Below are 14075 nucleotides of genomic sequence, written 5' to 3' on the forward strand. Positions count from 1 at the left end.
ACACATCACCATCCTGCACTGGGATTTTCCCTAGAATTTAAGGGGTTCAGGTTGCCTTTTCCATAGATAGGCACCTTGGAAAGCCTTAGGATTCATGTGTATTTGGGTCATGGTCATGTGTCACTTCCTCTAGACTACTGGAAAGAATCCTATCCTCACAGAGAGGGAAGGATGTTTCCCTGTCCTCAAAATGACAGGAGAGACCTGATTTCCAAATACTCTCCTTACAGTCCTGGCTCTGATTTTGCATAATGCACAGTTAGAAAAAACAACGGTGTACTTTGTTATTCCAGCAGCTGAGCTAGACTAGTGATGAGAGAAGATGGGTTATTGGTACACTTCTCTATTTTTTTATGCACTGTCTAGAAATTTCAGTAAAATTCAGCTGTTACCTAACTTAGCATACTGGGAGAGACCAAGACTCGGGTAGTGTTTCAGAGTATTGAAAACCATAAAACACATCCCAGTCCACACAATTCTCACATCTACCTCAAGCAACTTCCTTGACAGCTTGTTTTCAAGGCTGGATCTGTCAGCAACCCCACTGGCTGGTGGTGAACGCAACATGTTATCTGCTACAGGGGACTCCAGCCATGCTTGTAGGTCAGCTCTCTGGCCATGAAAACCTGCACTTTATCATTGCATGCTTGCACTTCTAGCTAAGCACCCCATCCCACTACCCTCTTTTCTTGAAATACGTTAGAAGAGATACTGGTGTAAACCCTTGCAGTGGTTTAATAGAAACTCCTAGTGCCTGAGCTGGGTGGTGTGCATTTGGCTGAGCAAATCCATTGTGCAGAAGACAGAAATACAGAATGGGAATCCTCTCATGACCACAAACAACTTATCTGTAGGAGTCATGATGCTCCTGTAGTACTGTGACTCATCTCCATTCACTTCCTACAGTCTGAGTAAAGACCCTGCATTCCCAGACCTGCCCACCATTGTTAGCAATGGAGGTGGGCCTTTGACAATCTCTGTTTCAACTTGGATCCAAATTATTGGAAAACATCAAGGAGCAAAACCAGTGCTGGATTTGCACCTGGCCTTTTCTAATATGATGGGATACGGAGACTCAGTGAATTCTAAAGTACAGCCGTAATGAGATGAGCAGAAGTTCGTGCATTGCATTAGCATTACACTAACACAACTCTGTGCAGTGCTTAGCTCTTGCTATTTTGTAGTGGAGGACAATATAGACAGATATGTCTAAATACCAAGCAGTGTGGTGAAATAGGTGTCCCTCTAACAGCTCCCATCACATCACCACTGCCAGAACCTGTCTTCCTTGGGGTGCACACAAGCCCACCCCGTCCTGCCCTACGCTGGTCACTGCCTGTGCTGCCCTAACACAGGGACATTCATTAACAGACCACCGTCAGCAATCTTGGCAGCAATCTACCAGACTTTAGCACCTGGTTAACTTCTAAGTTATCAGTGAATTACTTTCTGTGTTGCAGATTAGGATACAAGCTAAACAGTATAAAAAAAATACATTGCCTTCTCCATCTCTTTAAAAGTCAGTGGAAACAAAAGGGTGCAGCACTCAACTATGTATCCAGTGTTTACCAGCCAGCTCATGGTCTGTGGGGGGCAGATTTTCCAGGTGCACTTCACAACTTTCTCTTCTAGAGAATTGAGCAGCTGGACATATACCTACAACTGTTTGCATAAGACACTGTTTTGCCAATTATCAGGCCTAGCATAAAGGACACAGCCAGCATAAAGATGAACCAATAACCAAATTGATACAAAAGGGTCAGTACATGGGTGAGCACTGGGGGTACAAACAGGTCAGTCAGATTATACATAATGAACGTCAATCCCACTGACCCCAACAACGACACCGCACAACCAACAACGGGTGGAATAAACGGTGACATGCAGTCTCCCATAGAAGGGATGGGAGACAACTGAGACAACAAGCCAAATACATAAGACCAAGGAAGCCACATACTGAATCTCTACACAGCCCACGTTTACAAAAGCCAGACCTGACTGGAGCCCAGTCCCAGGGAGGCGGGAGGTCCTTCCCCAACAGGGAACTCTGCACAGGGCATCCACCTCACACACAGACACTGCCCCTCCTGCAAGGGGTCCCAGCTTTTATCCCTCAGTGGACACCTGACCTTGGGTTACTCAGTGCAGACCCCTGGGGCTCATCTACCCAACGGCTCTGTCTGCCAGGCCGGCACCACCCTGGAGGGAAGCCCAAAGGCAAACTCACCCCCCTTTGTGAAGGGCTGTGGGAATCACCCATATGTCAACCTTAATCTGGGGCTTGGGGTTGAAACCCCAGCATTTCAGACACTTATTTCTCCTTTGAGATACTTGTCTCACAACATGTCCAGCCCTTGGCAACTTGGAGAATGAAATATAAAGACCGGGGAGAAACAAATAAATAAATAACTAAATAATGGGTGTGATCCCAAACCTGTTGAAGTTCAATGAAGTGATTTCAGATCACGTCCATTCTACAAAGAGCTGTCAAACTAATTTTAAGCTATTGGACTTTCAAAAAATATGACCTCCACAAAGACTGACTTGTTGTGTTGACTGACAACCGTTGTGATAACTCCTGGTCAGTGATCATTAAAATAAAATCCTTGTTCCAGCAGCATGCTTGGCTGCAGCAATAGTTCAGTGAAAATGTTGCCCGCTGCATGCAATGAGTTCAGGATCTTAAAACAGAGTGAAGAACTACGTTTGTCACAGAGTCAACATCCCAGCAAGGGCAGGTCCCGTACCATGCCACACGCCGCCTTGTTTGTGATCGCACGCTTGAATTGCTTCCTCATCATTTATACAGAGCTCTCTAGGAAATATGTTCAGGGAGTATCCTAGCACTTGCAAGCACAACTTTCTGATATGCCTGGTTTTTAATCAAGATATTAGGCAAACAGCTGCTGAGAAACAGAAGTCCCTGGGACCACCCTACTTTGCTGATAAGTCTGGAAGGCTTCCTGCTGTGTGCCATGGTGCATGGCCAAGCCCCAGCAACATGGGAGCCAGGGCTGCTTGTTCTGGAGACACGTTCACCATCGATGTAATGGGCAGAACCAGGGTGCTTGGGGGCTTGGATAGCTGATCGGGATAGCCAGGGACTACGTCTAATGACAAAGCTCTGTCTGAATGGAGAGATAAAGGAGAGACAATAAATAAAAAGCAGGAATTAATCTGAGGAGTATGTCAACTGTGGCCTCTGAAATGCCACAGGGAAGGAAAGATCTTAGAGAAGGAAACATCTCCAGCTTGGACATAGCAACATGTTGAGCGCCTTTCATCCAGCAAATTCATAACGCTGTTTATGCAGGAACTTTATATCATCTTCCCTGCTGCAGCATAATATCTACTTAAGCCTGACATTTTAAAATACCTCAGCCACATGGAGAGGGGCAGGTGACCCGGTACAAACATGCAGACCTCAGCTTGGCCCTTTGATAGGTGCCATCATATCGCAGTGCAGCTTGTGAAATCAACAGCTACAGTATGCTTCTGGGGAAAAGCATGCCAGCCAGAGGGTGGATCTGCTTGCATAGTCCCTGCACCTGGCATTTCAGCTTATGTTACCATCTACAGGCATCAACCCTCTATGGAAGGAGCTGCTCAAGGGTCTAGGACAACCCTGAGGAACAGGGGGCTCAGGATGTGGTGTGCTGCTCACTGCTGTATCACAGCCAGCTGAATGGCATCTCAGAACAAGGTGCAGTTTTTGTGTCAACAACGGGATCATTAATATGAGCATCAGCAGGCTTCAGATCAAATCCCCTTTCTTGGAGCGATGCAAAGGGAGGAAGGAGGTATTTTTGTTGAGCTTAAAGCTGAGCTCCCCTGCTCTGGGCTGCAGCGTACAGACGGTGGGAAGTGCGTGCGGACAGAAAGGTCTCTGCTTGCTAAGCCTGCCTGGCTCCTTGCCCGAGCTTCAAATGCAGCCTGTGAGGGTTTGACTTGAGACAATTTGATGGATACTGTGTGGGTGCTGGAGGCAAGAGAAGCCAAGAAAATGAGGGATCTGTCTGTCAGATGATCTATTTCCTCAGATATTTAATGCAAACCCTTCATTCCTGTAAATACACTCTGCATGCTGCTATAGATAGGGTATGGTTGTAAGTGTGAGAGTGTGAGAAAAGGGTGCAATACATGAACCAAAACTGAAGAGTTTTTCATCTACAGACCACATTCCTTATATGTGGTAATAACATCCATGTGCTAAATTCATTTATTTCTGCAAACAGGTCATAAATTACATGTCAGCATAGTAATCTCATTTATCCCATTCTTTGACCTCCTCTGCAATATGCCTATTGAGTCTTCTCTACTTGCACTGCTTTTAACTTTACCAAGTGCCTTAAGCCCTCTGAATTTTGATCATCGATTGCCACCAACTGCAGTGATTAAACTGAAGCATGAACCACCCCCATTAATAAAAACTCACCGCTGGCCTTTTCTGCAAATCAGATTTCAACAGCACTGCTCTCCTCTTCCGCCTCGTCTGGCTCCGACTGAAAAAAATATGCAAGACCTTTTGCTAGGGTTAATTTTTAATAGTGTCCTCACTGCCGCAGTGAATGAAGTCATTTATTATCCAGCAGGCAGCATGCTAACACGCTAGGCAATAACAAATGCTAAAGGAGGTGACTCAGGCATAAGCAATCAGGCAGAGTTTTACATTCCCACCTGCCGGATGGCTCAGCACAAAGGGCCGAGCACGGCATTTTGGTTTAACCTACGCTTGCATCTTCATCAGAGGGACACTGGATTTGAGCCACGCAGCCGGCAAGGTTTATTTGCTTTGCAGTCTTGTGCGAAGCATGTACGTAAACAGAGTCTGTGTGGCCAGCCCTCCCCTCTGCCTGGGCACTCTCTTCCTCTGACAAAGAGGTTCATGTTCCTCTGAGGCGGTCATCCCTGCTGTGGGAATGTGCCAGCCCAGGCAGTTTGGCCCTAAATAACACTTTGTGATCTCAAGCAGACTGGAGCTCAGCCTACCCACCTGTAAAACAGGTTTAATGGTAGTTGGCTTTTTTCTAGAAAAGCTAGGAGGATTACTTCATGTCTGAGATCTCTAGATGAGGAACTGCTCTGTGGCAGACAGCATTTTAAAAGAGCAGCTGGAAATCAGGGCCAGAGCAGGCTGGCAGCCCCGTGAGCAGGTAGAGATGACCACAGAAGCTGTACTGTTCTCCTCTCATTACTCAAGATCCTCAGAAAGGCAGATGATTCACAAACCAGAAAGTGATTTCAAAATTACTTATTAAGTCAGATTTGTGGTGATTTTACTGCTCTGGGACGCACAGGGTTGGGCTGCAGAATCTCTTTTGCCGTCTTTTCAGAGTGAAATGTGGTGGTGATGTAGAGTCCTCTTGCCCGTGTGTCTATTACTGTTGTATTTTTGCCTCCACAGAGTAGTCCAAAGGCCACTGAAGAAGTCCATGAATCTTCCCTGTACCTGCAGTAAGCTTTGGATCAGACCTCAGTAAGCCAGCGAGAACATGCTGCTGAACATGCTATAACAAGTTCACTGGCATGTGCTGATCACTGCAGGAAAGCTGGTGTAAGTGTGCTCCCAAAACCAAAGAAGATCTTGACTAAGGAGGCAGCAGCTTCCTGCTTAGTCCTCACTGGAGCACACCAGTGCTGCTTAAATGGGGGCACAGCGCAGCTCTGAACCCATTCCCTGTGCACTGTCCCAGAGAAGCTAGAGGGAGGGTACTGTATTACTTTTAATTCACTTTGTGATCATGTAATTCTCCCAAATCCCACTGCCAGTAAGCTCTGATGATTAAACAGCTTACTGAAGGGAGACTATAGCTAACACCTTCTACACTTGTCAAAACGTATTGCTAATGAGGACTGGGAAATCACTCAGTGTTAATACAACATCTGTAGATTAACATTAGCTTACTCATGTTTTCATATTCAGTGGCTGAAATTCCATCAATCACTTGATTCATATAACATTTCTGATCAGTGTTTTGGTACGTTCGCCTCAGCACTGCCCCAACTGAAGTCTGCTGACTAGAAGTGGAAAAGGCGAAGTCAAGAATCTGAGACCAGAGAAGAAATTTGCAACATGCTCGTTTGGACATCTCAGCTCAGGAATCTTATGGGAGGTCTGACTTCAGAAATGTTTAGCGTTGGCCCCCTGAAAACCTTTAAACAGTATCTGATTTGCACACACAGACACTCACATCACTGCTGAGTTCATGAACACCTGCCTGAAGAGTTACCTAGAAACATGCCATGGCCCTGCACCAGTCCTGTAAGATGCAAGTGACTGCGGGTCCTCTCTGCCTTTCAGAGGGAGAACTGCCATGAAAAAGACAATCTGCGTGAAATAGGTGTGGAAGTAATCTGGAGAGCTCAGTTACGCCACCTCTCCAACTGAAGGAGCGATTGCTAGGCCTGTGCTGCTCTTGAAGGCGATTGCATGGGAGGACTCTGCCCTCACCACTATGAGGGGGCTCTTAGGACAGCCTAGGTAGGACAGTGACACAGATCTAGCCTGAATCTCACTTGATATGGGGATACTGCTACAACCATAAGCTCACAGGGAGCCGTGTAACTCAGGATTTCCAGCTCTGACGGCAAGTGGCTGCGCTGCAGGAGAGGCTACCTTTGCTATAAATAACATGAAGGCTGAGGTCACCGATGGCCTTTGTTACTGCAGGAGCGCAGATTTTAGGTAATCACTGAAAGGGATGAAGGAGGAGCTGGAAATGCTCCACCGCAGCATCAGGAAGAGGCTGCCACAGAGGAAAACAGCTGTCTGTAATGGAAGGGGATCAGATAAGCAAGCTTTACTAAGGAGTAGAGTGTACACTGGAGACTCAAGAGCACCAAGAAGCAGAGAGGTGGGGGAAGGCCAGATTCCATCCTCCTGTCCAGCTGACAGGGCAGCTACATTTTATGTGAGTACTGCTTTGCATCAGCTTTACTTGCTCACAAAGATGGGAACGAAGGTTTAGGGCAGCTCCTCACAGAAGGAAAACCAGAATTTAGTGAAGGACTTGACAGAAGAGAGGAAAAGGCTCAGCAGCTTGAGTTTGATGATGAAAAGGAGGGCTGTGTGGCAGGGGTAGAGACAATGCACAGCCAGTACATTAAAAAGTAGTCAAAGGAAAAGAAACCAATAGTTTAACTGGATAAACACAAATGTCTTTAATTCTATCTAGTTCTACCATGTGTGCATGCCTGAATCATGCTGCACAACACTGCTTTGAAATTTCTGTGAGAAACAGATGTAGTTAGCAATTGTTGCTCGATGCTGAGGAGAAGAAAACCAGCATTAGCTGATGAATAAGTAAGAAGATTCTTCTAAAAAGAGTAAGAATAATCTTAGTGTCTCCTCCAGGAGGACATGCGGGATAGCCTGAGATTTCAGTACAAACTCATCTGGTACAGAGAGGCCTTGAATTACACAGATAAATCTGTTGCACATCAGTGAATGCAGAAATGACACAGAGCACAAGACATCCCTTAGCAACCCATCCAGTTTCGACTCTTGGAAATATGTCTCCTGCCAGCAAAAGTGACACAGATGACCCAGACAATGGTAAGTGATCCAAACTGTCCCTTAAAAAAACTGGTAGCGTGGAAGCTGCAAAGTGTTCAACCTTTTTTGTAGAGTTTGAAAATGAAAATCACACAGGGCCTAAATATCACAAGGGCTTGTTAACATAAAATAAGGCTTGCAACTTGCAAAGACCTGAGTTACTGCTGTATGAAGACAAAGGCAAAAACCTCTCTCAGAGTGCAGTGATCTGAGGATCAGGCTCCAAGGGAATGACTGACGTTCAATTCAAGCTGACAGCTAGCAAAAGCTCCTGTACATATGCCAGCAAACTGCTGCCAGGGAAATCAGTGTGGCTCCCAACTTGCAGACTCCTGCACTACCAGACCTCCCACCCTACAAGACCCTCGCTGATCTACACTGGCAGGCTCAGCAGAGACTGCAAGGAAACACGGGACCTTACCAAGCCTGGTCACTCTTGGTCAGGTGGGGACATTTTGTGAAGGAATCTGTGTCATTTCTAAGTAATTTAGGCTCTAGACTCACCATGTGAGCTAGGGAAAAAGCAAGAAAAGTCAAAAAGAACATTTGTTGGGGATCTAAGCAAACACCCCACAGGAACAAGCAGGACACTTTCTGTAGAGTGTCAGATTTCAGATCAGACGGAAACTAGCAGGCATTGGTAGAAAGCGACACTGCTTGTAAATACAGCCCCAGAGATCTAACCTACACCTCATCTCTCACCCCCAGCAAAATCAGCAAAGTCCAAACATCTCACCATCCGCTCAGCTGGGGACTTCACTACTGCATATCACGGACAGAGAGATGCGATTGTTGTACATTCCTACAGCGTCTCTACAAGGGGGCTGACTCAGTGGAAATGACTGGTCTTTGAATTATGTCTTTCTTCTTGTGTGTGTTTGGGTTGTTTTTTTTTTTTTTTTTTTTTTTTTTTTTTTTAATAGAAAAAAGGCATCAGCAGTTGTCTGTATTTTTAAACTGTGGAACACAGACCTCCTTCCACTTCCAAGCTCTGATTACAAAGCCTTTCCCTTCTGTGATTCCAGAGCATCTTGTCTTTGCAAGTTTCTATTTTCAGTTCATAATTGATCAAATCCAACTGGTAGCAGAATTCATTTCAGTCAACAGGAATCTTTCCTCTCTCTAGCTTTGGTGGAGCTTGGGCCAGGCACCTGGCAAGGCACTGCCTGGTTTTCTTGCTTATTTCAAACAGGAAATCCATGATGAGAAAGATGCTGTGCTGGATCAGATAACTCTCCAGGGCTGATGATTTTCCTCTGCCCACCCAGAATCTTCTGCAATGTTTCAAATGGTTTGGTTCAAAAGAGGGCTGAGCACTCTATTTAGTAGAATTCAATCTAATCTTCATCCATTATTTTCGGGATTAAAAACGAAGTGGTTCTACTCATTGGTTGGGTCCATTCACTGGTGGGGTCATCTGAAGCAAGGTGATGTTTCTGAAGTTGATATAGAAGAAGATTTTGTTGACTGATTGAGAGTTGATTAATTAATTCAGGGGGTTGTTTTGTTAATTAATTACTGCAAGAGAGCTCTCCTGTTCAGTGTCCATCTTAAAAACCCCTTTGAAACCAGGTCTGAGCGGGCTTCTTTTTTCTCCTGTATGGTCTCTCAGTTGCACATCTGCTTCCAAGTCTTAGGTATCTCTGAGAGTCCCAGGCCCTTGGGGCGATGGGACATGCTTGCAGAATTTCACAGCTGTGATGTCTCTTGTGGCTATGTCTCTTGGTGTTATCTGCAGTAAGGATTAGCCCATAGACTTTTCCGAGCCTCTAGGAGACTGTTAAATTATAGTGTTGGATAGTTTTAGCATGGTTTCTATGACATGACTTTCATTTATCTCATGGTTTCTTTCTGCAGCAGAAGACTCAGATTTTCCCCATACTCTTTTTAAAGTCAGTCAGTCACAGTATAACATTTCATTGTCTGGAGTAAGCTCTAGCCTTGCATTTCCACACAGATTTATCTGATACATTAAGAGCTTTTCCCAAAGGCTGCTTTCCAAGTCATGCTACTGGGCTTGTGATCTCACAGTACTTTCTCTACAGCCTCACCAGGAAGCTAAAAGAGGATTGTCCATGAGTCACAATAATTTTACCTGTAAATTCAGCTAAACCCCCAGGCAGCTCAGAAGTCTGGCCACTGTTTCTCAAGACTGATACTACTACATCAACCACCTAAACTTTAACTGGGAGAGAGTGTTTTAAAAGTAACAAGTGTTTTAAAAGTAACACACTTGGAGCTGTGCTACATGTAGCTCATATCAATAGCCAAGGGATTAAGAAACTTTCACTTTTTCTTTCACTTCTCAGGACTATCTGCAGAAGGCATCCTTTCCAGCTCAGGGGTAAAGTAAACATTCTGTGTATACCCTAGAGACCCTCCAGATTTACAGATGAGTCCATCTTAAGCACAGGGTAGTTCACTGGCTTCTGTGACTACTTGCACACATAACAGTTTTCAAAATTGTCCTCCTCTGAGCTACCAAAGCTCAATTTTGATTTCCTCCCACAGAGATAATTATGAGGGTTTCCCCTCTCTGCCCTTAGCCAATTCCCTTTGGCATTTCTAAATTGTCTCACTAACACAAGTGAGCTGCATAGCAATGAGTCTGCCCTTCCCAGAAGTCATCCCAGTAAAGAGAATGGGTTTGAAGACAGACTCTGATCCTAGTCCATCCTCTGTCCCAGGTAACTCCAAAATACTCTCATATCTGCAGTAATTTATTTCACTTAAAAAAAAAAAAAAAAAAAAAAAAAAAAAAAAAGGAAGGAGGGGGTAAGAATGGAGACTGTCAGAGAATGGAAGCCAAATTAATTTCAGAAGAAATTGGTTCATCCCTTACTGGCATCTGCAGAGTTTGTCAGCTTGCTGCGGAAATGGATTTGGTCTCGTATTTCTGAGAATCCAGCCTTGTTTCAATTCTTCTGAACACTTCCTTCTTTCCTTCTGACTGCACTTCAGTTTTCATCCAAGTCTCAGATAGACCCATGAGGCAGCTGACTTGCACCGAATCTCACATAAACTTCTACTGACAGGTTGTGCTACCTAGATGATGCATAGACCACCAGTGAACAAAAAGGATAAGGTCTCAGCTTCTTTCCTTGCTATAGCAACAAAGCACCTTGTGATGATATATTTTTTTTCTCTTTCCTAAGATGGTTGCCATGGCAAGTTACTTGTGTTACATTGTCAGACACTAAAAGGAAACAATTTGCGTTCTGTAGAAACCTCAAAATTTTAGAAGTCGATTGCTTATTGGTTTGTTTTCTTCCAGGACACTACTCATCCTCTGAGCTCAGGGAGAGATAAACGAGAAAAACATCCCAGTACGGGAAAAGTACTTGCAGGTTTCTTAAGTCTGGTGTATCTGCAGGAGGACTAAATTAAAAAATCATGAAGAATACAGTACTGTGGGGAAGCAAAACAGCTTTTCTCAGTACGCTCTCAGGGATAGTGTTAAGGAGAGCACAGTGATACAGTCTTCCTTCCAAACACTTCAGCAAAGTTTCAGTTACACAGGGAAAGTATGTATCCAGGAAAGGGGACTAGCTGAGTGCAGGGAGAGCTCGAAAGCCGTGGAAAGAACCAGGAAGCAATCTGCATAATTAAAAGTCAGGTGAACTTGTAGATGTGGCAAAGCAACAGGAAGCTCAGAACAATGAAAGCAACTGACATCACTAATCTACCCTCTGTGACTGCTGAGAATTGATATATCCTTCGGTATATCAAAAATACATCATATGTATCTGGATGTATTCAAGTATGTATCCTTATGAAGCTAAAAAGATACTGTTACTTTCTTTGCTGATGATTTTGATGATCACAAGAAGAACTTCTCATGTTCTTTTGTTTGTTTTTTTTTGTTTTGTTTTGTTTTGTTTGTTTGTTTGTTTGTTTTTTTTTTAGGGGAAAGAAAGAATAGTTCACCTTGGCTGTTGAAACAAGGCTGTGTTTCTACTAGAAATTAAAGAAGATTAAGGTTTCAAAAATGTTGGGGACAGCCTTGATCTATAGCTGATGAACAAGTTCAGCTGCTAACTAAACTCTTGGCATAAATTTGTATGTCACACGGTGGAGAGCTAAGCTCACGCCTTGTCTGTGACTCCCCTCTTGCAGAGGTTAGAAAGAGAATGACAATACCAAAGAGTTATTTTTTGGGGTCACAGCACCTATAAAAATCAGTGACATACCTTCCCAGACTGAATTTAGAGTGCTGTTACAAAAAGTCATGACGGGATAAGCATGTCTATGAGTTCTGGCCTCCCACCTGCAAGCTACATACAGTTTGGTGAAGACAATCAGGAAAAATGGAAGGCATGGGAATGATGGAACAGCTTTTCAACCCCACTGCAGATTTTTTTTTGGCAATATTACTGTGGCAGAAAGGATCTTCTGAGATTCCCTCTATTTCCTTTTTATTGCTCCATATCCCAGTGGGTCCAGTATTTGACTAATCTTCCTCTCTCAGGCAAGGCTTGCAGCAGTTAGTAGCACTGCAGGATTTCTAGAGAGCTGTGCATTTCTCTTTGCCTGCCTTGGGGTTTGCTGTAGAGCACAGAAGCTGCACTGGTGCCTGGTGGGTAGCTGGAGGAGTTTGTTGCCAGTCCATGGGATGAATTAGCAGAGTAGTTAGTCGACTGAACTACCTTTTTGCGGTGGCATTTGCACTCCTTTGCTGTGGCACTGCATGTCCCATGTTTAGAAAAGAGGATTCCATCTTCCAGAGGCCTCAGACAAGCTAGATATTTTCCTATAATTAAATTCAAGTTTAGAGAAAGGAAGGAAGAATCTGTCCAGGCAGAAGGACTTTTTACAAACGGAATGGGCTATAACCTCAGCAAGTGTAAATCTGTTCAACTTTGCCAAAAGCAATGGAGTGATGCTGCTTTGCAATAGTGGAGCTTCTTGTCCCGATATTTTGCTTTTTTATCCAAAAATAGAAAGGAGGAGAAGGCATCTTTAAGCTATATCACTCTCTGTGTCCTCACAAGATTGTGTCATCACCTCTATGCGATTGTGTGGTTATGACTCACCAATAGGTGATCACGCCTCTGTCTTCCAGCGGTCTGCAAACAACAAGTAGTCGTCAGATATCTTATATCCTGATGTGATCTGGCACTGAAGAATGAGCAAGAGGCAGTTTCGGTCCCATCTTCTGGTGTTTCTTGGTTCTTGTAAGTCACTGAGAAGCCCAAGAAGCATGAAACTGAGGTTCACCCATAGCTGTGTCTATTGCACTACCTATCTGCTTCTTGCTCCCCGGTAAGTTCTTCTGGGCCGCTTAGGTACTGAAAAATATGAGCCTGCTTTCAGGGTGCTTCAAAAAGCCAGATTTCTGCATGCTCCAGTACCCTGCCTGCTCGCCAGAAACGGCTAAAACAAGACGAGACAGGTAGCGTGGAGAGGCGGCGTGCCGCGGGTACGTGTGTCTGCCTGTGGAGAAACCCATCACCTCTGTGTGTGCTGCTGTTCCTGCTGTGGGCTCGCTCAGGAGAGATGCTGTGTTTCTGCGAGGTGTGGTCTTTGCTTCTGTGGAGAACTCCGAGGTCGTTCACAATCAGGAGGGCTTGTTAGAAGCAAGCAAAGGGTTTCAAGGTAGGTTTAGGCTTCAGCCTTTTTGTCTGGACCTGTCTGTTTGAGTGCTGGCTTTTAGGAAGTGCTCTGGCAAGTTGGTTTGTACTGGTGCAACATGTCTAGGAGACCTGAAAAAACCTGCACAACTCTTTCAACGGGTATCTTTAGAACTCGCTTAATCTACTCTCGCTGTAACCTCTGCGGGGCATGAGCTTTCTTTTTGTTATGTGTCAAGCGTGGTATCTAGAACAATAGTTTCTAGATCCATTTTCAGATTACTAGATACTTTTCTAATGGAAACAATAAATCGTGGCAGTGTGCTTGAAATGTATGTCAGAGTGAACAGAGCTTTCCAGTACCAGGAACGCATACTTCATTCGACATCCTATTCTGCATCAGGGCTTGATGGCTTCTGCGTACTCCTGGGTAACAAGGTGACTATGCAATCCACTATCCAGATCCCAAAGGAGCAGGGGAGTCACCGTGCCTAATAGCAGAAAATATCTGGTAATATCTGATGTGACAGGATGGGCAGTGCTGCGTTGACAGACGTGAATTCATGGAATGAAGCTCGAGTCCATCAAGGTTTGGTCGATTCGATGTAATGGTGCTCGTTGTGGGACCCAAATAGGATCGGGCAGAGCCTCTCGCCACGCTCAGACCTGTCCCTGTAATCGGAGTAATTCTGTTCACGCGGGGTCTATCTCTGCTTCTAAGCCTCACTGGACCCCCCCCAGCTGTCTCACACCGAGACAATTCAGGTGTCTTTTGTGGCCTAAATCGCTCCTGAATAATTTGGAGTCGCCCCTTTTCCTGAACGTTTCCAGGGGCCAGACAAAAGCGCCATGTGAGCTGGGTTTCGCTGGGTTACCAGGCAGGGGCTGTGGCCTGTGATGGACACAGAGTCTCGGCAGTCTCTGCTCTGCCTCCCCCCAAAACGCGCCGG

This window comes from Athene noctua, chromosome 14 (genome assembly GCF_965140245.1).
Source record: "Athene noctua chromosome 14, bAthNoc1.hap1.1, whole genome shotgun sequence".
Lineage (NCBI taxonomy): Eukaryota > Metazoa > Chordata > Aves > Strigiformes > Strigidae > Athene > Athene noctua.